At 35.2% G+C, this 24849-nt stretch overlaps 2 long non-coding RNA genes across 7 annotated transcripts in view; one reads left to right on the top strand and one right to left on the bottom strand.

Moving 5' to 3' along the window:
• The window catches only part of LOC144318515 (uncharacterized), a 42978-nt gene extending 39765 nt beyond the window's left edge, over positions 1 to 3213 (bottom strand). The window contains exon 1 of one of the 2 annotated variants that reach the window (XR_013384482.1): positions 3111 to 3213. This is a non-coding gene — a long non-coding RNA (uncharacterized LOC144318515). The remainder of the gene's footprint in view (positions 1 to 3110) is intronic. The other variant, XR_013384483.1, reaches the window with a different exon arrangement.
• Positions 1 to 24849, top strand: part of LOC144318516 (uncharacterized) — a 483084-nt gene that overhangs the window by 169441 nt on the left and 288794 nt on the right. For 2 of the 5 annotated variants that reach the window (XR_013384488.1, XR_013384492.1), the window contains 3 exons: positions 8108 to 8145; positions 19829 to 19889; positions 20311 to 24004. This is a non-coding gene — a long non-coding RNA (uncharacterized LOC144318516). Of the gene's footprint in view, positions 1 to 8107; positions 8146 to 19828; positions 19890 to 20310; positions 24005 to 24849 lie in introns of those variants that run through there. The other 3 variants (XR_013384486.1, XR_013384489.1, XR_013384491.1) reach the window with 2 other exon arrangements.

Genomic DNA, 24849 nt, shown 5'->3' with positions numbered 1-24849 from the left:
GAAAAGTAGCTGTAAATATAAACTTTGCATCATTAAGACTGTTAGAATATAATCTCATTCATAGATCCTCACTGAAAGAGATTCTAAAAGAAGTACCTAAGGAAGAAGAAACCGAAAAGGAAGGAGTGAGATGCAAGAAACGGTAGTAAGCAAATTGGTAAAACACAAATATAGCTAAGCAATTATTGATGGCATAAAATTAGTAATTGTAATCACCGTTCATTGTGGAAATGAAGTATTGAGCAACAATACAAGTAACACTGAAGGAATTTTAAGTTGATGCATCAAGTCCTTTAAATTGTTTGAGTAGATAAGGATTACAATTAGACTTAGAAAAGTTACTCATTAAAGTGTAAAATTTGAAGGCTAACTACTAATAGAATAGAAATGAAATATGTAGTTTCTAAATCAGTAGAGAAGGAAGAGATCAGTAGAGAAGGAAGGTAAAAGAGATCAGTAGAGAAGGAAGGTAAAAGCATAAATCTATAATAGCTAGAATCCAGAAAAGAAAATAACCTCTTTCCCCTCCAAAGACATGATAAATAAGCAAAATCTAAGATGTTGGAAGCATGTCTAGATTTTGTCAGTAAACAATATAAAAAAAAATCTAACAATAAAAGAGATTTTTCAGAACAATTAAAAAAATCTTCTTGTCATTTGCATAAAGGCACACCCAAAAAGTTAAAAAAAGAGGGGAAAAATGCAACAAGCAAATTCCAATGAAAATAAAAGCTATTTAAAAGATAAAAGATCTATTAATATCAAATAGAATTGAAGATATTATGAGAGATAAAAAGAGTCAGAATATAATGAAAAATGAATAATTCACCAAGAAAAATCTAGAAAGTCTACATTTTCCAGTACCTAATAAGATAGCTTCAAAATATATTAGGAAACAAACTGATAGAATTATAAAGAGTAATAGATTAATTTACGATCTTATTGATTTAATTGAACAAAACACTCTGAATAATTAGTAGATTATGCAGAAAATATATTTGTAAATGTATAGAAATCTGAACAGCCTAGTTATCCAAGCTTATTCTAATAGATTTCTATATATAACCCTGGGCATTATTCTGAAGTACAAATAGAACATTTATAAAAATTGACTACAATTCAAAGCGTATCTTCCTGATATCAATAAGATATAGACCATGTTTTCTAATGAAAATGCAGTTGAATCATTGCATTGTCATCGAAATCAATAACAAAAACACCAAAGCCATTACATCATTATTTAAATCAATAACAATGAAAACACAAACATTTCCATGGACATTCAAACACAAATGTTTAAGTAACCCATGAGTCAAAAAATTACAATAAGTTTTTATCCATTTTAAAATTGAGTGAAAATGAAAAAAATATGGGATCCCTGGGTGGCGCAGCGGTTTGGCGCCTGCCTTTGGCCCAGGGCGCGATCCTGGAGACCCGGGATCGAATCCCATATCAGGCTCCCGATGCATGGAGCCTGCTTCTCCCTCTGCCTGTGTCTCTGCCTCTCTCTCTCTCTCTCTCTGTGACTATCATAAGTAAATAAATAAAAAAATTAAAAAAAAAATAAAAAAAAAAAAGAAAATGAAAAAATAAAATGATTTGAAAATGAAAAGATTACATATCAAACTTGTAGGGTAATACCAACATGATTTAGACGGAGATTTTTATCTCTAAATATTTGTTAGAAAAGAAGAATTAAAATCAGTGTCATCAGAGTCACTAATTTAAAGAATTGAAAAAAAATAAGTTAAACCACCTAAGTGTAATGAAGGGAATATTCGCATAAGAGTAGAAAATAGAAGTAGAAAAAACAAAAATAGGAGAGTGAATAAGCAAAAATAAAGGTGGTTCTATGGCAGAAAGACTATTAAAATAAGTTACATTCTTACAATTCTAAAAATAATATAATTGACTAAAGGTAAAGAAAAAGAAATAAAGTAACTATTAGAAAAGAAACAAAGAAGACAACTGGAGTCAAAGATTTTTTAAAAATAAGTATGGTGAGACACCTGAGTGGTTCAGTGCTTGAGCATCTGCCTTGGGCTCAGGGCATCATCATTCCAGGGCCCTGGGATGGAGTCCTACATTGGGCTCCCCACAAGGAGCCTGCTTCTCCCTCTGCCTGTCTCTGCCTCTCTCTGTATGTCTCTCATGAATAAATAAATAAAATCTTAAGAAAAATAAATTAAAAAAATAAAAACTATAGTATGGGGGACTTTGTGATGTCAGAGTGGTGAGATGGAGGCATTGGGCTCTATGCTTGGCAGAGTCTGATATTCTCTCGCCTTTTTCCTCTGCTGCTCCTCCCATTCTCCCCCTCCCTCTCTTAAATAAATAAATAAATAAAATAGTATACTACAATGTAAACTTTAAATTTGAAATATTTATATATTTGCTTGTAAATAAATTTATAAATTTGAAAGTTTATGTGAAGTTTCCAAAAGAATATAATATGCCAAAAATGACTTGTAAATAAATTAAAGATATGAACAGACCTGTAATTATTAAATAAATGTATTCACTATTTAAATATATACCCTGTTGGGCATCCCAGGTGGCTCAGTGGTTTAGTGCCACGTTCAGCCCAGGGCCTGATCCTGGAGACCTGGGATCGAGTCCCACGTCAGGCTCCCTGCATGGAGCCTGCTTCTCCCTCTGCCTGTGTCTCTGCCTCTCTCTCTCTCTCTCTCTCTCTCTGTGTGTGTGTGTCTCTCATGAATAAATAAATAAATAAAATCTTTAAAATAAATAAATATATACCCTGTCTATACATCCACAAATTACAGACCTAGGCAGCTTAAAATAATTCTACCAATGCTTATATTAAATCTATATTTAAAATATAGATAATTCCAATTTTATGTAAAATGCTCCAAAAATGGAAAAAGAAGAAAAATTGCTATTAGAAGAAAAGTAAATTATTGACTGCCATCAAATTGGGTGTACTCAAGGTTTAATACTATACCATATACATTAATGAAATTTCTCTTTAGCAAATAAAGATGAAAGAAACATAAATGTACCCATAGATACAGAAAAATTTAGTGTACATTAATGATAATATAAAACCATAATTGGAATAGGAATAGAAGGAAAATTCCTTAACCTACCGAAGTAGTGTCGAGAAGACCTTTCTCTGCCCTGTGCTCTTTTTAGCTAGACTTAGAATCAAATTGACATGAGACAGATTATCCGGAGAAAATCAAATTTAATAGGTGTATTACAGGGAATCCACACAGGCACAAGATTCCAAAGACAATGAGGCAACATGAAGCTTTTATGAGCTAAGTAGAAGGGGTAGGGTGTTAGGATGCAAAGGACAGGAAGCTCATTAGCAAGAAGGTGAAAGGAGATGTTTGGAAAACATCCATAGGTTGTCCTATGTAGATGAATTCCTTAGGTAAAGAGGGTCTATTAATATTTCTCTTTCTGTTGTAGGCTCTCCTTTCCAATGTAAATCAGGCAGTTATGGGGGGAACAGAGAACTTCTCTTGCATCTGCTGGATTCTTGTTACTTTTAACTTGACATAGTCTTTATGCTAAAGTGGCATATTTTAGGGTGTCTCATCCTGCACCCCTTCAGTAGTATTTACTAAAGCTATAGCAAACAAACATAATTAGAAGCTTTTTATTTTCAAAGTCAGGATCAAGACATGTTACGTACTATGACTGCTTCTAATTCATAGTGTTCTTAAAGACCTAGTTAACACAAAGAAACAAGGAAAAACATACATATATTCAGATAGGAAAAGAAAAAAATCAAAATCTCATTTTTCAGGGACAATATGATTGTCTGTATAGGGAACCCAAGATAATTTACAAACTATTTGAATCAATAAAAGCATTAAGCAAGTAAGTATTCTGGACAAAAATTCAATATACAAAAGTGAATCAAAAATATAATCCCAAATCATCATATAAAGGGACTGAGAAGCTGGAATGAACATTGTAACAAATGTCCCAAAAGATGTTTAACCTCTTGTGGAAAATAATAAAGCTATATTGGAAGACTTAATGGACCAAAGAAATGAAGCAACTTATGTGTTCATGGCTGGAGAGCCTCAATAATATTAAAACATTTAATTTCCTGAAGTTAATATGTTAAATTCAAATATAATTTTAAAAACAATTTTTCATGAAATTGACAAACTTTTTCTAAAAATCATGTGGAAATCCAAAGGTCAATCAATACTAGCCAAGAAAATTTTGAGGAAGTACGAGGTAGGAAGATTTGTCATATCAAGCTTTCAGAATTACCACCATAAAATTATAATTATAAAATATTGTGGTACTGGCACAGAAAAATATTTTGGGACAGTATAGATTGCCTAAAAACAGGTCCCTCAAACTTACTATAAAAATAATGCAGTAATAACTAATTACTATATTCCAGAAGTGGTATTGTATAGGAGAAGGGATTAACAAAAACTTAATAGGATAATCCATTATGCATTTATTATATCTCTACCTCACATAAATTATAAAAACTAATTCCAAGTAGATATCAGATCTAAATATGAAAAGAATAAAACACATAATACTTAATTATGGAAGTGCTGAATCATCATATTGTATACCTGAAACTAATTAAACACTGTATGTTAACTAAGAACATACAGGAATCAAATTCCATTTGATTGGAATTAAAATAAAAACTTAATAAGAAGTAAATAATAAAAATAAAGAAATCTGTCATTTACAGTATCATGGATGGACCTTGAGGGCATTATGCTAAAAGAAATCAATCAGAAAGAAAAATAAAAATACCATGAGATCTATCCTGTATGAGGAGTTAAAAACAACTCACAGATACACAGAAGTGATTGGTGGTTGCCAGAGGTGGGGAATGGGGGTGGGCAAAATTTGTGAAGGGTGTTAAAAGATACAAACATCAAGTTATAAAATAAGTCACGGGGATAAAATGTGTAGCCTGTCGACTATAGGTAATAATACTGTATTGTATATTTAAATGTTTCTAGGAGTGAATTCAGATGATCTCATCAACATACAAAAAAAAAAAAAATCCTGTAAGTTTATATGGTGATTGATGTTAACTAGATCTATTGTGGTGATCATTTCACAATATATATACATATCATATCATTATATAATATACCTGAAACTGTTGTTGTATGTCAGTCTTACTGATAAAAAAAAGAAGTGTTTGGGCATCAAAATAAAGTAATACTAGACAAGATCTTAATGAACTTCAGGTAAGGCATAAAAATATAAGCCATTAAAGAGAAAAAAATGGCACATTTGATCTCATCTAAATTAAAAATGTCTATGTATTAAATAATATTGAAAGTATAATGGAAAAAATGTGGTATTTAGCTTCCAGTATTTATGTTAGACTTCTGTACCTTAACTTCTTGTGTCATTTTCTTTTACTATCCAATGAGCAAGACAAGTCAGCTAACATACTGTATAATTTCATTTATTAAATATATTCAATGTCGATGGCTTTGTGGTATACATAGAAGGCAGTGCACTAACAAACCTGATTTACATGGCCTTCCACCCAGCCTTATTGCCTTTAGTGGTTCTAGTTAACATCCTCAAGGATATGCATATTATTTCTGAAGCCTTAAATTCTTTTTTTAAAGATGGCAACCATCTTTGATTTCAGTTTTGATTTCAGACCAGTGAGTTTTGGGGCTCAGTTTGTATGTCTTGAGAACATGATGAGGTATTGCCTAACTTTTATTTGATGGAAGCATTATTTTATTTACAATGCCCAGTAATGCCACATGCTAACCAAACCCACCACAGAACAGCTCTGACAAAAGATTCGAAATACCTGCCCTGTAATTCGTAATTTGCTGTAAGTCTGTCCTTTTCTGGTTAGCTCATTCTCTTGCTTGGTAATATTCTTAATTTAGTGTTTACTCCATTGGGCAAATTCCCAGCTTGAATCAAATTTGTTATTCTGAAAGAAACCATGTGTTGCCATCCATATTTATATTTGTATGGTTAGCTTAAAAAGTCAAGAGAGCATGCATGAGGACAAATGTAAACATGTTTATGTATGTTTGTATGACTATTCTCACTTACCATACATATACATAAACAGCCTTGAAAGAAAACCAATAGATTCTGTTCCTGCTCTCTTCACACCATAAACTTTCCAATATAATCTTGTTTCCCCCAATAGACCTGGTCTTAATTTGTCTTTTCTTTATCTCAAAATTCCTTCGCTGTCAAGCCAAGTTACTCTTAAAAGGACTCTGGGAATTGCAGTCAAGAGAAAGATATATTAAAGTATCATTATTCAAACATAAAAATTTAATAAAAATGTTAACAAGGTTTCCCTAAGGTGGGGGTGTTTATTACTTACTTTCTTTTTTTTTTTAACAGCACAATTACATTTCTACAGATAGAGGTCAGGTATAACTTATAGCACCTGCAATTTAAAGAAAATGTGGGAGGAAAAGACCACTATCCCTCAGACATTATACACACAACTTTCTTTCCTATGTAATTTTAAACTCTTTTAATTTTTCCTCAGTTTCAAAGGAGAGTTCAATTGTGAATGATGGCAGTGGCTTTTTCTTTAATTTGTGACATCTAATCTTTACTTTAGGCTTCGCCAGTCACATCTCACTATGTCTCATTGCCTGTGCCCTGACACAATAAATCAGGCCAAGGTGATCCAATATCGTGTGACATTTTTTTAAAAAAAGGATATTAAATGGTGGCAGAAGATATGGCTGAAACACGTCAACGTGGACCCAAGGGGCATTGTTCTTCTCTAACAATTTGCTTTCTCAGAGTCTGGCTAGAAGAATTATTATTGCCCTTTATATATAAACATCCTTATCCAAATAGTCTTCCTCTTATGCCTAATATATGCATTCCTGTCATATGAAAGCCACTTGCTTAAGCTGCTTTTCTGTCTATTTGTAGTCTGTTCAGGCACACAGTCCTCAGCAGGAGTCCGGCTCCATGATTCATTGCCTCAGATTTCCTACGGAGCTTACATGATGCTCGCTCAGCCCCATACGGTTTTGTATCCATTATAACCAGGGACAAGTAAGCAGGGCTCAGGAGTCTGAGCATCTATCTAAGAATAGCTCCCTGACGCCTTGCTTTACTCACAATAAATGAACAATGAACTCTTTACATGCTAACCTCGTATGGTGAGGAGAAATTATAGGAGCTTACTTGAGTTAAATAAGGGAAGAAGCATTGAGAGTGAAGCTCCTTAAATGAGCAGGTCAATAACTAGTTTACAGAGACCAGGGCACCTGGCTAATGGGAGAATAAAGAATTATGCTTGTCACAGAAAAAGAAAGATGCTGTCCTGGTTTAGTGCTAAATAATTACATTCATTATACTGAGAATAGCTCTGCAAGTGGTCGGTTGCACTAGTTAATTCATTAGCAAAACTAATCGGCAAACAACAAACAACAATTGGGGGTAAATTTAACCAATTTCAATAGAATGTTTGGCAAAACAGGATTTTCTTTATACTAGAAAAGGAAAATTACACTGGAAAACTGCCACATAATTGTGTGTGTCTTCTGATTTTTGTCTCGAGTTTCAATATGAAAGATGGAAATCATAGCTAAGGCAGAGAGAGGGCATACGTACAAATGATGATTCTACTGAATGATTTCAGATGACCTAAAATATCCCAGAGTTTCAGTGTTAATCCTGACAATGAGTAGAAAACAGACTCTAATAGTAAGGGGTTTTCCACTGTCCTTGCTTTATGAGATTTGTGATTATATAATTAAATATAATAACGTATGTTGTGTGTAATACGTAATAACTATAGATAGCATAATTCTGGAGTGTTAATAATATAACTTAGATCTATATGACCCAGAGAAGCTTAGAGTAGTTTTACCTTTGACCAGACTAAGTGGTTCAACTGTGGCTAATACAAAACTCTAATGTAATTAATTTGCTCATTTATGCATTCAATATGCATCATAACTTTAGACAAAAATCCTACAAGAGAAACAGTAATTTGTCTTGATGGAAGGGTGAGGAATGATTAGATAATATGGGGCACTAAGATTCATTCTCCTTAAAATGTATGGGGTTTTTTTCCTTTATTTCTGGAATAAAGTTTTTTTTTTTTTTTTCTATTTTCTTTTAGAGAAGAAAGAATTCAAACATGCAATGCTAGGAAAGAAGGTAAGATTGAGGGATAAAATCTAAAGGGTCTACTGAGCCTGGTAGCTTTATTGTGTGTTACCACAGAGCAGCACTATTCATTTAGAATTCCAAAAAAAACAGTTAACTCATCTGTTGAATTCAACACAAAATCACTGATTTGATCCACTATAGATGTTATATTCATCACGGATTTTTCCCCAAATAAATAGCAAGTCTATGGCAAGATCTTTGTAAGAGTCCAGAAATTCTTCAGTAGGCCCTAGAATCAATAAAATGGGGTAACTGCATTTATCGTGTATTCTTCAAGCAATACCATCTCTGCCAAGCAAATGCTAAGAAGAACATTGGTATTAAAGGGTTTTTCTTTTAGGCTCTATATTCTAAAAACTTAAGAGGAATATGTAGGAGGATCATGACTTCTAATATTCTCTAGCCTAGGATTTCTTAACCTAGGTACTACTGACATTGTGGCTCAAATAATTTGTTGGAGGTAGGCGTGGGATGGGGGTCAGGGGCAGGGGGTGGGGAGATGTCCTGTGTATAATAGGCTGGTTAGCAGCATTTCTGGCTTCTACCCACTAGATGCCAGTAGCAACTCCCTCAGGCTGTGAGAACCAAAAAAACTGTCTCCAGACATGGCAAAATGTTCCTTGGGGGGCAATATTCCTCCCCTTCTCCCCACCCGACCCCCCACTCCTCTTTGAGAATTGGTGTTGTAGTCCCCCTCTAGTGCTCTCCAGTGCACATGCTATACTTCAGGTACCCTGGGCTGGACACACCCAGATGTCTCTAACTCTGCACACCTGGTTCCATCTAAATGTTACAACTTCTTAGCCCACTTTTTCCTCCTTCTCATTTGAATTCCTGTCCGCTCTATACTGAGTTGGTGTTCCTCTGCTCTACTGCCACATAAATGTCTCTATGAAAGTACTTAGTATCTTTTTAACTGTCGATTTTTGCTACCAGACAATAAACTCCTTATGGGCAAGGGAACATATCTTATATGTTCTTAGCTCCAAGCATACTTCTTGGTGAACTAGGGGCAAATTCAAGGGAAAAAGGAAAATAACAGTAAGAAGGGAGAAACTCAAAATGAAAAATGGCTTATCAGAAATCTTGTTAGTGAATAAGTATATGGAAGGGCATTTATAGCCACTATGGATCTGAAGCGTTCAGGTCAAATTAATAGTAAGCATCTATTTGGGTATTCTATACAGCATCAAAATCAACTGAGCATGACTAAACTGTTTAGGCAAGTTTTGTATCTGTGCTTAAGGTTGGATACACGTGTTTCCCCTTTCTCTTGAAAGCTCAGCCAATTCTTGAAGCCCCTGGAAAATCTGTTTGCTACTTGGTTAGAAATTGTGCCAGGCATTCTCTTTTGATATTCAAAATTACTTTAGTTTTGAGTTATGATCCTAAACTTTCATAGTTTTTGCCTTTGTCATGTAGAAAGTTATTTTTTTAAATTAAATTTTGCGGTCTGCTTGGTTTGGAGTTTCTAAAGCCTCATAGAATGGTTACATGTATAACCAATTCTCATTTTAAAGATTGCATTGAGAATTCTGTTAGTATCTAAAGCAGGCAATATTATAATTATTATATTTCAAAAAGTAACTACCTATGAATGGAATATATTATAAGAACAAGAAAGAAAAGGAGAGAGGGAACATGGGTTTGCACAATTAGAAGAACCCAAATTTACTTCTAATTTCATCTCTTTTAAAGCAATTATTCTCACTTAGTTACCCCCAAACTATAGATTAGGCCCCATTATCACTTGTGGGTTTTTTTTTCTTTTTTCTTTTTTTTTTCTTTCTTTCTTTTCTTTCTTTCTTTTTTTTTTTTTTGTACTATGTTCTTTCAGGAGAACATAAATATACTATGAAGACTTTGCTTTCAGGTGATACTTTTTTATACATGTTGTAGGGAAGGAAAATGAGGACAGTAGTGTCATAGGTCATATTATTATTTCAAATATCCACTGCTGTCCCTATAGGATGATTGTATATTCCCTACCCCTTGATACACTGCCTGGCCAAAATGATTGCCTTGGCTAAAGGAATGTTAGTGGTAGTGATCTGTGCTTCCAGCTGAAGGTCTAAGAACTGTCCTGAATTCTATCATCAATTTTTCTGTCTCCAGTGAGGCTAGTGTTTCAAAAGTACAGTGGTTTTGTCATTTGCATCTCAGAATGAGAAGACCATAGATGCCTCCAATCCTTGAAAGACATGTTACACGAATAGGGAAATTTTGTTGTTGTTGTAAGCCATTGATTTTTTTTTTCTTATTCATTTAACAATTCTTCTTTGAGTATCTCCTATGTTCTAGGCACCGTTCTAGACACTGTGGATGCATAAGTGAAGCAGACAAAATTCTTGACCTCTCGTGGAATTTATATTCTACTGGGGAGATGCAATTTTTTTAAAAAGTAAATAATTTAGCATGGTAGAAAGAAATAATATGATGGAGGAAAATTAATCAGCAAAGAACATGAGTAAATGGGAGATAATGGTTTCTTTTGTAAATAGGGTGGTCAGAGTGGGTTTTTTGTTTGCTTTTTTGTTTTGGGGTTTTTTTTGTGAGAGAGAGAGGAAGAGAGAGAGAGAGCAAGCAAGCAGGGAGGGGCAGAGGGAGAAGGAGTGAGAGAGAATCTCAAGCAGGCTTCCAAGCTCAGCATGGAGCCTTTCGCTGGGCTTGATCTCATGACCCTGAGATCATTACCTGAGCTGAAATCAAGTGTCAGACTCTGAACCAACTAAACCATCCAGGTGCCTGCAGAGTGGGTTTTATTGAAAGGTGACTTTTTTCATTCTTGAACTATTTATATTTCACTTTTTCTCTAATTTTTAAGGAAAACATTTTGCTTCAGAGAATTTGAAAAATCACTCTGATTTAGGGTTGTTTATCACAATATAACTTAGCAAAAGCTGACTGATATATTTAGAAGTAATTATTTTTTTAAAAATGCCATTATATAGTTTTGATAAATAGAATTCTCATGTGTTTTCATGTTTAAATAATTACTATGAACTCAGTAATTAAGTTCATCTATTAAGAAATTGTATACTATATACTATATACAATATGTATTAAGATATATATAATACAAGACACACATATATATAATATGAGATATATATCTTAATATATATTGTGAAATGGGCAGCCCGGGTGGCTCAGTGGTTTAGCACTGCCTGCAGCCCAGGGCCGGATCCTGGAGACCCTGGATCGAGTCCCACGTTGGGCTCCCTGCATGGAGCCTGCTTCTCCCTCTGCCTGTGTTTCTGCCTCTCTCTCTCTGTGTTTCTCATGAATAAATAAATAAAATATTAAAATATATATATAGTGAAATTATTACACATTGTGTAATACATACTGTGTATTATTAAACAATGTGTAATACATATTGTGATATTGGAATATAATGATGAGAATGAATGAGACAACTAAACATGAAGGAAACAAAACAATGAGATCTCATACTACTCTGCACCTACCTCTTTCAAATTTCGCTCGATGGTAAAATGATTAAGGATGGACCAACATTATCTAAGATTATATACTTGAGGTTATGCTCTGAAGAAAAAGAAAAAAAGCAAGATGCGTCTTTTCCCAGAATGCCATACCACTTCCCAAACCATGACTCAATCACAGTAAACAGACGGGGGATGTATAATATGCAGTTACTTAGGCTTGTGTTGAGTTGTATGCCTAAAAGCTCTAGGGGCAAGCAGTAGAAGGGGTGACTGCTGGAATCATTGACCAAAGAAGCCAGGTTTTTTGTTTGTTTTTGTTTATTTGTTTCTTAAAGATTGTGTTTATTTATTTGAGAGAGAGACAGAGCATGAGCCAGGGGAAGAGGCAGAGGAAAGGGATAAGCCGACTCCCTGCTGAGCATGGAGCCCTACTAGGGACTCTGAGAACTAGACCTGAGCTGAAATCAGACACTTAACCGACTGAACCACCCAGGCACCCAGAAGAGCCAAAAGTTTTAATGAGGGTTATTATTGGAACATAGTTGTATACTATCAATATACCAACTGTTAATATTTTCTGATAATAGTATTTAGAAATACTTAGGAAAAACATATTTTGATAACAAATACGACAAAAATTAATCCTTTTATGTATAAAAATGTATTCCATTCAATGCAAATACTGTAAGAAATAAATGAAAAAAATACAATTAACTAAAAAATTGGAGGAGGTGGAACACAGACTTAAATAACAAAGAAATGCACATAAAAATAGTAAGATAGTGTTTTTCTCCTTCATATTAACAAGGAATAACAACTTTCATATTCTTTTGCAGTAAAAGTATGAAAGAAACTCAGCAAGTAAATTAAACATGCCTATAATGCTTTTGGAAAACGATTTATAATAAACAACAAAATTTTTCAAGTATCAGTAATTATATTTCTAGGAATATATCTTAAGGAATAATCTAAAAAAATAACCATAAGCTATTAATGGTTCTTTTGTCTATAATAATACAAAGGTAGATACAAAATATATGCCCCAGGAGAATGGTTAATCAAGACTAATGAAGAAACTTTTATGACAATTTACCGTAAATATTTCCTATATCAAATTGAAGTACAGAACTATGCAGAGACCACTAGAAGTCCATAAAAATTTTCTTTTCTTTCTTTTTTTTAAAGATTTTTATTTATTTATTTATGAGAGACACAGAGAGAAAGCAGAGGCATAGGCAGAGGGAGAAGCAGGCTCCCTGCAGGGAGCCCAATATGGGACTCTATCCCAGGACCGGGGATCATTCCCTGAGCTGAAGGCAGATCCTCAACTGCTGAGCCTCCCAGGACTTCCACTTTCGTTTCTTTTCAAAGAAAAGGAAGGGCACCTTGGTGGCTCAGTTAGTTAAGCATCTGCCTTCAGCTCAGGTCATGGTCTCGAGGTCCTGGTGATGGATCAAGCCCCATGTCGGGCTCCCTGCTCATCAGGGAGTCTGCTTCTCCTTCTCCTGCCGCTCATGTTCTCTCTCACTATTTCTGTTGTTATCTCTGTGTCTCTCTCTCAAATAAATAAATAAAACCTTAAAAAAAAAACTTACTTCATGGTTGTACAGTGTACACTTCTCTGTCTCCCTTAGTGTCTAAAGTCACTCCAATAGAGTGAGCAGGGAAGTGACTGGTGTCTCATCTTATCACCTGAACCTGGATATAATGGTGATCCAGCTTGACCAGCCCACAATGACAGTGCCATAGGAGCAGATATGTGGAAGGAGCATCCCATAATCTACCCAGGGATTAAGGTGCTCACCAATCAGGCGTGTTGGGCTATTATAAGAGAAAAGCATGATTTAAGTTACTTGTTGCAGAGAGAGGAGAGTGGTTGCTATGAGACCTTGTTCTAATACATACGGAAATATGGTATCATCATATTACTCATTTATTGAGTTATTTGTTGTTTGTGTCCTCACTAGAACCAAAGCTTAATGAGAGCAGGGACTTGATTTTGTTCACTATTGTATCCCAATGTCCAGATTAGTGCCTAGAACACAGCAGGTATTCAATGAATAAATAAAGGAATGACATCATCTATTTTTATAAAATGGCAGACAGATGTTTCAAGATAAAAACATCTTGAAAGGGATATAAACAATGATTGTCTAGAGGATTATGTTTAATTAATAAAACAATTTTTAAAACTTAAAAAGAATCATGCTTGCTCTCTAGTATGGACTTAGAATTTGCCTCGTGTTTATGATGTTTTGTATCTTTTATATATCCTAGTTTATTGATTTTTAAAACAAATGGTTTATTTTCCCTGAATATGGTCAACTATGACTTTTCTAAATCTCCATTACATTACATATGGAGAAGCAGCCCACTTGATTTTTAACTTAAAATACCATACAGTTAAAAAACAACCAAAACTCCCAAAGAGCAGATAACACAAACCATTCTAAAGATAAGATAGTTCTAATAAGCCTTATCTCCTAAATTTAATTATATTGCATGGAAGTAAGAACAAAATAAATAATAAAATACCTCAAGCGTCATAGTACCAAATTAGTGTTCTGTGCATTACCCTATTAAAATGCACCCTCTGAACTATATTCCTCATCATTCATCATCTTGCATCCCTAACCCGATGCTTTCCCTTCGTTGGCTATCTCTAGCCCCTTAGTTTGACACTGTTAGTGTATCAGTCTGTGGCCTGTGGGGCATTGGGCAACAGTGAAACAATGCAGGCCCTAGAGTCAGGGGAAGGTATGCCATCTCTTTGTAGCAACTTGAATTTAGCAAGTCATTTCTCTGAACTTCAGCCTATTTGGTTGGAAAATGAAAATGATACAGTAAATGAAAGGAATCCATAGATCTAACATTCATGGTTTCTACTATGAGGGAAAAATCTCTAAGGCCTTGTGCTTGTAGTAACATGGGTACGTTAATTAGTGAGTGAGTCTAGCTAACCCCTAAGTAAACACACGCTTCCAATGTGCTCAAACCCAAGACTCTTCCTATTCTGATTTTTCCTCCTTACAAAATTGTGCTTTTGGGAACTGAAACTCAGAAAGCAATGCTTCATGATAGAAATCTAGGAATCATTCTTTTCCAACCACAAATCAACTGTATGTATATTTTACTGCCTTACATCTTGTTTTTCTTCACTCAGTTTTCACTGCCTCAATAATAGCTAACATCTCTATGGCGCTTACTATGTACTAGCCACTTCTATTTATGTTAATTCATTTAATATTCATAACCTTAGGAGGCAAGTACTATTATTATTATTAACCTCGTTTTTCAAGTGAGAGGACTGAATTATGAAGAAGTTAGGTAGCTTGCCCGAGGCCACATAGAATGGCTAAACTGGGAATCAGACCTGGGCAGTTTGACTCCAGAACCTGTGTTCTTAATCATTACTGTTTACTGGAACTACCCTGGTGCAAGCTAAGGCCATTTCTTCATCTGTATTACTGCAATAGCCATTTAATTAGTCTCTCTGTGTCCACTTTTGCCTCCCTATAATTCATTCTCCATGCTGCAACCAACATTCTTTAAAAAAATTATCTTCAATCTCATCATTACCTTATTAACATCTTTATATGGCATTTAAATTTTTCTCCCTTTTCAAGAAGTGTTTATGAAGGCATGAACATTCCAACTCTGTTGACTTGAATCTGATAAAGATAGTCTTGTAGAGAGGAGATGATAATATCCAAGAGCATGTAAAAAACAGATACAAGTGGGACATATACAGGGGAAATATATGTGGCCACCAGATTCAAGGACTAAGAGCAGATGTCCAAAGCCAGATATCAGGGAACAGTGGGGATAAGCTTCAGACGGAAGCTAAGAGGACGTGGAGAGCATTCCCAGCTGATATCCTGGGACAAAATCTGTTATCCCTTGTTACTTTTTCATATCTGCAAGAGGATTGGTAGTATGAAGAACTAAAAGGGGCTGGGTTTGAATTCTGACTCCAGCCCAAATAACAACATAACCTAGAACAATGTTTCTGAGGTTCAACTTTCCTTTTAATAAATTCATTGGGTAATTATCAAGAATAATTCAGAAAATATACATTGCCTAGCATGAGATAGATTCCTATTGTAGCTGTTAATGGCTAGTAGGAGAGTTTGGGAGGGACAGCTATGGATAAAGGGCCATGAATAATGTGGACAAAAGACAACCATATTTTTCAAGGTAAAGTTCCAGCTCTTCAACACAGAGTCTTTACAATCAGATTTATAACAGTTGGCAGATTTATAAATGATCTCTAGATTCCACAGTCAAGCAGTGAGCATATTGGTGTCTTTTGTTTCATTAGCCTTTCAAGAGCTAGGGATTTGCAGTTGTCTGAAAGCTAGGTCTAAGCTTTTATGTGGGGATATACTGCTGGCTATTTAGATTTGGTTGTTTTAACTCTTAATTAAATATCCATAAATTTAGACTATTTCCTGGCCTGAAATTCAAAGTTCTGACCTTCCCTAGTGCTCAGACTCTACCAGTTTAGGTCTAACCTTCCATGATTAAGATAATTGAAATGTATAGGGTGGTGGCTTACCTTTGTCCTGAGAATGCCAAGTAGGTGGCCTACATGGTACAAAATACCTTATGAGTCCCTGAAAATTTTGGTGTTGTAGAAAGTGTATTTGGGCTTTAACTTTAACTGACTTTTGTCCTCATTTTACACCCATTCCTTACTAACTATATTACTTGGGGCAAGTAAATGACCTCCTCTGCATTTCAATTCTATTCATCCACTGGACAGTAACAACTGCCTCAAAATATTACTGGGAAGGTTAAGCAATATTTCATGTAGGGCTGTGTTTAAGTCAGCTTACTAGAGCATGGATTCAGGGTGCCTCAGAACATTAACATTTAAGGGATAAGCAGCAAGTACATCCTCTATCCTTGTTTGTACTCTGGCCCTTCTTCCCTCAGAGCTTCTGTTGCTCTGTGGCACAGTCTTTTGCGCCTTTAATTAGACCATACCAGCTATGTGGCTTTGGAGTAACAGTGTCTTATTTCTATTTGCTATTCCCACTTTTGAAAAACATGAGAGCCATAGAAAAAAATTAAATATTCACTTAGTTAATAAATCAACTTGGTGCCAAATATTATGGATTCCTTACCTTACTATCCTTCATACTTATATATTTCTCCTGGCTTAATTTCTTTATTGTCCCATCATTGATTTCTGAATGAAGCCAAATCTCTGAAAATGACTCGCAGCAAAGCTTCTATTAAGACTGTGAGCACAGTGAGGACAGAGGCTGTGTCTTTTTTTTTTTTTCCATTTATTGAGCTTTAAGTGCCAAATAAAATTGTAAGATATTAAAAGTATATACATATACATTGTGAAAGGATTCCAGGGTCCATGTTTTGTCATCTCTGTACCCTCATTGTCAGGTGACTAACCACTCAGTAAAAGTTTGCTGAAGTGTTTTGTATATAACTTTGGGGAATCGCCATATGAGCTAATAAGCCTATGAGATTACTTGGTGGGCTTGGGTCTGACTCCCATGAAGCCTTCTTAACTGGTCATATTTATTACTGGAGATGGCACTCCAACCTCTCAGCTAGTATTTTAAAAGTGGAGAAAGCTAGGGAAAAGCTACATGAGGACTAAAGAAAGAATCATATCTCTGTGGAGGGAGATGATTGAAATACTTCAACATCCACTAGAACTTAACAACAACAAAACATATCTAAAAACCTGTCAGAGAATGAAATTCCAAGTCCAGGAGGAAAAAAAAGAAAAACTTGACATGACCAAATGTATTTTTGTCTCTAAGCATCTGTGTACCAAGCAGCAAACAAATGTCTGGGACAGGGATGGACTGAAACACAGAGGGGCTTAAAACAGAATCTTCATGAAGGACCTGATTCTACCCGGCATTTCATTTTGGCTTCCAAATGCTTCCCATGATCATATAATGGTGATTTACTTAAAGTTGTCTTTTTTACTAGCAGAAAGCGTGTCAGGCCTTCTTAGGGTTGCTGGCTCAGATCAGAGCTTCCCTGAAGCAGAGGTCCCATCTGGATAAACTTTTTCACCTAGCACTCAGAGCCACTCACATTTAAATGCAATTAGCACCTTTTGTTAACAATGGGGGAATCCTCAGAGACAAGCCCATTGATTGTCTATAGGTGGATCAGATTTTCATGTTGCTCTATATTTAAGAGCTTCTACTGTCTCTCTTCAGAAAATCCATATAGCAGGAGAAAACATTAAGGCCAAAAATAATTGTCAGAATGGATAATAAGGAGGATATTAGATTCATATATTTAAGCTTCTTCCCAGGGCTAAGCTCGTAAATGAATTATAGTTTCAAATACAGCTCTTCTTGTAAAAAAGTGTGAAAGATATGGTTAGTTTTTTATGCGTTTTGTCTCCCATTTAAGGTCCATCTCTCTGCTTCATTTAGTGAATCTTAAACCCAAGGATTTGCACCGAGTCCTTGTTTATCTGACTCTTGTTCTCAGCCAACTGATAGTTAATGAAAACTAACTATGTTAGTATCTGCTTTAAATTTTACTGACACAATTCTATAGCAAAGATAGACATGCATGTGTTTAATATGCAGGGGCTGGCCAGGAGAGAAAGATTGTCATATGATCTTTTCTCTTCTATTGCTTCACCCCCCACAAACAAACCTAGATGAATTTCCAAGAATATGAAGCTTAATATAGCTGTTCAGAAAGGAATCAGCGGCCTGTTTACTGCACTTATCGACAATTTGTGAAAGAAGAGACCAGAAATCAGTCTAATTACCAGAGTGCCAGTTGTGCTTGTTAACACCAGCTTTGTGACCAAATGTTATTCCACAGTTGTCACATCACACGAGGGTTTCATTACTAACATAATAGTGAACAAGATCACATGAAAAGCTATTGATTGATCTGCCACACAAAGGAAAGACACACTTGTCTCTATTATAACATGTTACATCTTCAACTATAAGCAGCAGATGTTGCCCCACCATTCCTCTTGCTAGAGAAGTGTAATTTCGCTACTGTCCTGCTTCTTTAAGCATTTGCCAATTAGGGTCCCCTTTCTATTTGCATATGTCATCAATGGGCTGAAGAGACAAGAAATTATCCTGCTCTAGCCCTTCCTGATCTTTAAGCCAGACTCAATCGATTCTCTTGAATTGAATCCAGGAGATGCTTGGGGTGTGCACAGTGTTTACTTTATCAATTGTCATTTCTGGCAATAAAAACAAATGGCTGTTTTATGTTAGGTTGGTTTCATGTGTTCTGCAGGAGACTTGGCTATAATTAGGCAATCCAGAGGGGATAAAGAAGAGGAAGCCTACGCCTCTTAGGGTCTTTCTTCCTGAATTGTCTGAGTTAGATGGCAGAAAGGGGCCCATGATCCCAAGTGAACTGAAGCCCTTGTCACCATAGTTCTTCAGGTCCTGCATTTTGCTTGTCTGTCTCACAAAAGCTCAGTAAACCCATATCTTTAAAAGGCACAATCACCATTATTTTTAAACGAGAGCTGTGAATTGGATTTGTTTACCATGGGAGTAAGCACCTAAATAAGCATACCGCTCATCTTATCTGATGATGAGTGATTTGTCCGGCAGAATGTGAATCTGCTCCTCACCGACTCCATTTTCCTGTTTATGCTTGTTGAACAGATACAATTTAATGAAGAATATACAGTACTTAAAATCCGCACCATTAATAGTTTAATTAAACTGGTGCATACTTCAAAAACAGAGTGACAGAAAACATTAATTTTGGTTATAAAGGGCATGGCATTATTAAAGTGCAATTAAAAACAACATTCGCTTACAGTTAACAACTAAGACAATTTAATTATTTAACACTGGATTGTCACTTCTGACTAACTTCACCTCTTTGATGTGGGGATGTTCTGTGTCCCTGTTGATTGTTATGATTTATTCCCTCGAATTCCAAATGGGGTGGCATTCTCAGAGCATCAGCATTTTTATTCAGTCCCTGTTGGCTAGTGTGCATGGTAAAGTATGAAAATTTAACCAACTGTTTTGTAGTGCTAACAGCTACCCTGCCAGTAACTTGTGATCATACAGCATATGTGGAAAGTTTCACCTACGCTGAAAACATTAGCTAAGGTTGTGCTTTCTCCTCAAGTACTTTGAAGGAGAATAGGCAAAACAGTATAATCATTCAAGAATATAGATGCTGGATGTGTGCTGCCTGTCTCCAATTGAAAATCTCTAACTTCTCTCTAGGTAATCTGAAACAACATTTTTAGCTGTATGTGCCTTTGTATCCTAGTCTGGGGATGGACAGGTAATAGCACTCATGTTTTCAGTATTAAGTGAATAAATAGATATAAAGCACTTAGAATGCTGCTGAACACATCATAAGTACTCCAAAATGTTGACTTAATATTATTGTCACTAACTTGTGAGAATAAAAGTTAAGACCTATTAAGCATAACCTCAGATAGTCAAGGATTACATAGGCAATAATGAATGTTTCATAACAAGGACTAATCCAACCACCAGGAGACCACTAAACTTGCATGAGAAAAATGTCAGTATCAAAACTACCAGCAAGTTACAAAGACATATCAAGTAACTTTGTATACATTCTGTCTGCATTTTAATTTGTCCTCATGAATCTCTCTCTCTATAGATAGATAGATAGATAGATATCTCTCTCTCTATATATATATATTACAACATCTAATATTTTGTATTCTCTCCAGGGAAGGAAACAGAAAATTGAATACATAGAGCCTTAATCAATATAGATTGAGTCCCTTCTGCTACTGATGAGAGAACTGAGGCCCAGAAGGTTCAGAGGTTACAAAAGAAGGAAAGTGTTCAAGACCAAAGGGAAGGTTGGCAGTAGAGACAGAATTAGAACCAAGGCCTCTTGGCAACCAGGCTGATATTCTTTCCTCTACTTACATCTACCATTATTCTTCTGTATGAGAAATGGAGATAAAAATGAGTGCCAGAACTTGTTTTTAATGTCAGAGACAGAGGTCTTAGAATCTAACATTAACTGAAAGTTCTCCAGGGCAGGAAACATGTGGGAGGTGTTTGAAATATTACCGTAGAGATATCAGAAACACCAGCCAATAACATCTGTAGGGGAGATATAGGGAGGCCAGTACACATTTATAGGACCATAGCTCATACAAATAATTAAAAGACATTTTTCTCTCATGACTAGAAATTGGCTTTGACTACCAGAGTATTCTTACGAATCCTCAACTAGTATATATATAGTATATATATATACTATATATCCTGGTATATAGGATAGAGCTGTTTGTTGAGAAGAGAAATTTAGTAATTAAAAAATTTGGGATAATCTATTGAAAGAAGCTGCATATAAAATTTTTATTCCTGTCCCTGAAGATAGTCGATCAGTAGTTCTTAGTATACAATACGTGAAAACTTGGCAAGTAGGAAAAAAATTTAGATTGGTAGACTTCAGGGAAATATATGTTAGTACATTTTAATTTGAATATGATCTACTTGTCAAAAGTTTGAGCTAGCATCCGGGGGTAGAGGAGCTACATTAGTGCTCTTTTGAATGTACTTTTATCCATGAACCAGCATTTATTAAGCACTATTTATGTTCCATCTAGAAACTGTTAGGCTCTTGCTCCCTCATACCTCTCTCATGTTTCCACCTGATTCCAAGAACTACCCATACCTTGAGATCAGTCAGGAGGCTAATCTCTACAAACTTGTAATCATAGAAGGTGCAGACACTTCTTAGTACTTACCCAATTTTGATCCTGAAATATCACCCATGTGACTCTGTTCAGATCCTGACTTTCTTCATGCTATACTTTTAGGCTGAGTCCTTAACCCCTTGTATACTGTGCTGAACCCCTTCCTTGTTAGGATCTGGTCCTTTCTAATCTATTTGCCTGCCTTTTACCTGAGATCTCAGGCAATGCCTCATTTCCCCACACACTCATGTGATAAAATCACATTTGTGTGATAAAATCTATTTCTATGCAAAGGTGGGGGAAGATGTCCCAAAAAAAGATACAAAAAAAGGAAGACCTACTGACATGGAGATGTTTACCAATGTAATGCATACCGAAGAGACATATATAAAACAATGAGATAATAGAGTAAGTTTGTAAGATGTTCATATGCACAAAATGACATAAGCAACAGAAGAGTTATAGAAGGGAGTGTCATGTACAGGGTGGCAACATCAGTTTAGGCTTTCCAGAGTCTGCAGGACTTGTGCTGATATTCATCGGTACTCAAGGTCTTTAGACAAGCAGAAAAAATGCTAAACGTTTCTGCATTAATTGAATGAAATACAAGTGAGAGAAACAATAGGAATTAAGACAGATAACAGTGAGTATAGGGATGGGCTAAAGTTGAAATCAATAAAGGGACAGAAAGGAGAGAGCTGAGAATAAACCAAAAATTGATATTGAAAAGTATGGATGAAAGTTGGACAAGGAATAGGGAACAGTTTAAGGATTGGCCTTTCGATTTTGTTATTTTCATACCATAAACCAAGAATAAATAAAAGTTTTATGGCAGTTGAGCCACAGTTGGGCTTTGAGAGTGACCTAAAGTTATTCCCATCTGGGTTTCTCTTGCAAGGTCCTCTGCTTAAGGGGTACAACAGAGGAGCGGTAATGAATTAAAATAGGAGGCATATTATGGAGCTTCCTAGCTAGGCTGTCCTTTCTCACTTCGCCTTATTGAGTGCATAGAACTATTACAATTGCACAACCCAATTTCCAGCAGAAGAGGCTGGGTCAACTGATTTAATTTCACCCAGGCAATCTTGCCAGCTCACTCAGTGAATCAAACAATAATCCTTTGGTTAGTGGATCAATAAGAAATTAAGAAGCAATTAAAGAGAAATGAAAAAAACTTTAAAATTTACATTGATCTAGCAGTAGGTTTTTTTCCTCTTAGAAAATCAAAAATTCAAAAACAGTGAAACTCATTTACTGTTCTTGCATTCTTTCTGTTAATTTGAAAATTCTTAAATTAGTGGAAAAAACAGTAAAAATATAAAGAATTTTAAGGTTTTAAAACTCAAACAACAAATAACATAATTACATTTATATTGGAATATAAAATGTCTTTCCACTGATTTAAACAAATAGCTCAGTGGACACCAACATAGTTTGTGATAAAGTAAAAATAGCTCTGACTCTAGAGCTGCTATAGAATAAGAATCTGTTTCCCAAATCATCTCATTTGTGGCACAGAGACAACATTTCAAAATTAAAACTGTCACTTTCAGTTAAGATCATTTCAGTTCTAACCCCTGTTCAAATAACCAAAGCTTAGAAGCAGCATTCATCCACAAAAGTAAAATAAACTGAACAAAAGTTATTATGATTTTTTTTAAACGAGAACCCTTCATATGATGTCCAGTTATTATCTTTCTCAGATCTAGTGATTATAGCTGCAAGCTAGGAAATAGAAACACACACTTTGGTATATTTCTCCAACTAAAATGTTGCCTAACCTTTGATAAATTGTTTCACCCCACTGTGTCTTTGGATCTGCCTCTGTTTAAAAGGTGAGGAAAAGTTGTTGCCTACCTGTAGAAAATGTATGGTGCAGGTGAATGGACACAGGTCTATTAAGCACTTAGAACAGAGATATAATGGAAAGATGAAAGAGTGTGATTTTTAAGGCAGATCTTTAATTCAAGGATCAAACCTACTTATGATCTTCTAGAAAATTCTCTCAACAAAAGAAGATGGCTCTTTCCTTAAATGGATCACATATAACAAACACAAAAGTAAAATAAAGATGACAAGAAAATGAAATGAAAAATGAAAAGAAAAAACAAACAAACAAAAAATGCAGGAGGGCCAAGAAAGAAATTAGCGGGTCTTGAGGTGCATTCTCACGAAGGCACACCAATGTGCCCTGCTGCTCTAATTTCTCTGCTATGGAATAAAACAGCAGACAATTACTAAGCATTACCTATTTTATGGGCACCAATTACTTTGGGGGCATAGACTTAGGAAGGTGCTGATGTCAGATGAAATGTCGTATACTATAAATGACTGTATTTCCTCTTCGGATTTAGAAGTGTTTTATTAGACAATATATGCCATCATTTCTTTATGTTTTACACTTAATCCTTCAAATAGAGGTATTATGTGAGAAGCTGCGTGGGGTGCTTAAAGACCTGCAAACCATCAGTAATGCAATTAAAATTGGCATTTATAAAAGTATATTTTGATTCCTAATCCTGTTTTTACAAGTGCAAAATCACATTAGAAAACAATGTGATGCTAATTAAAGCTTTGTCACCCATAAGACCCTAGTGAATTGCATTTGTAATAGGCTCTGAAGCAGAAGCAATTTCTGCTGGGGAAACTTAAGCAGAATATGTGACTACATTTCTTGTTACTCTATTAAAATCAATGCTGCAGTTGTGTATGTTACTGTCGTGTTTTTATCTCTAAACTGAGCTTGAAATGTCATGTCATCTAAAGTTAAATTCAAAAGCCAAAAAAAAAGTATTATGGTACATTTGCATGTTTAAAAAGCCGTCAAAAGGCCAGGGACACTATTGATTTTCCTAATAAAGATTAAGAGGCTGATTGAAAGAAACATCAACATACATTTCAGATTACGAATGAATATCACCTTGCAAAAACAAAAGTGATTATTGGGGAAAAACCCAAGAAATGAATTGATTCTTGTTTATATATATATAAATATATATATATATATATATATTTATATATATATATAAAAGTTATAAGGTTATAACGTCAGAATGAAATAACTTTCTTAGTCATACATGGTTTAAGGATCTTAGTTTTTATAAGATCTCCAGGTCAGCCCTGACACACTCACACCTAGTTGATTAGAAAAATCTGTATACAACAGGAACTCAAACATTAATGCAGGCTCACTTCCTCTTGATTCAGAAGCTATCACTAGGCTCTGATTATGGACAGAAAAGGAAATCACATAGATTGCAACATGAAAACAGTCCAGAGCTTGCCTTGACCTTTACAAATGACCACTACAGTAATGTAGGTGTGTATGTGTGTGTGTGTTTGCAATTTAAATAGGCCATGTACCATGCCATTTTTATATTAAAACTCCCAGTACAGTAATAAGAAACAAAACCCATTGCACTTTAATGACTTACCCAAACAGCACAGCTTCGGCCATCAAGAACAGAACTGATGTGGCCTGGAGGAAACAAAATGAACAGGGATAATTGATACCTATGAGAGTAATTAAATTATAGGGAAATTTTAAGCTTAAAG

Source organism: Canis aureus, chromosome 8 (assembly GCF_053574225.1).
Source record: "Canis aureus isolate CA01 chromosome 8, VMU_Caureus_v.1.0, whole genome shotgun sequence".
Taxonomy (NCBI): Eukaryota; Metazoa; Chordata; class Mammalia; order Carnivora; family Canidae; genus Canis; species Canis aureus.
This window is presented reverse-complemented; position numbering and strand designations above follow the sequence as displayed.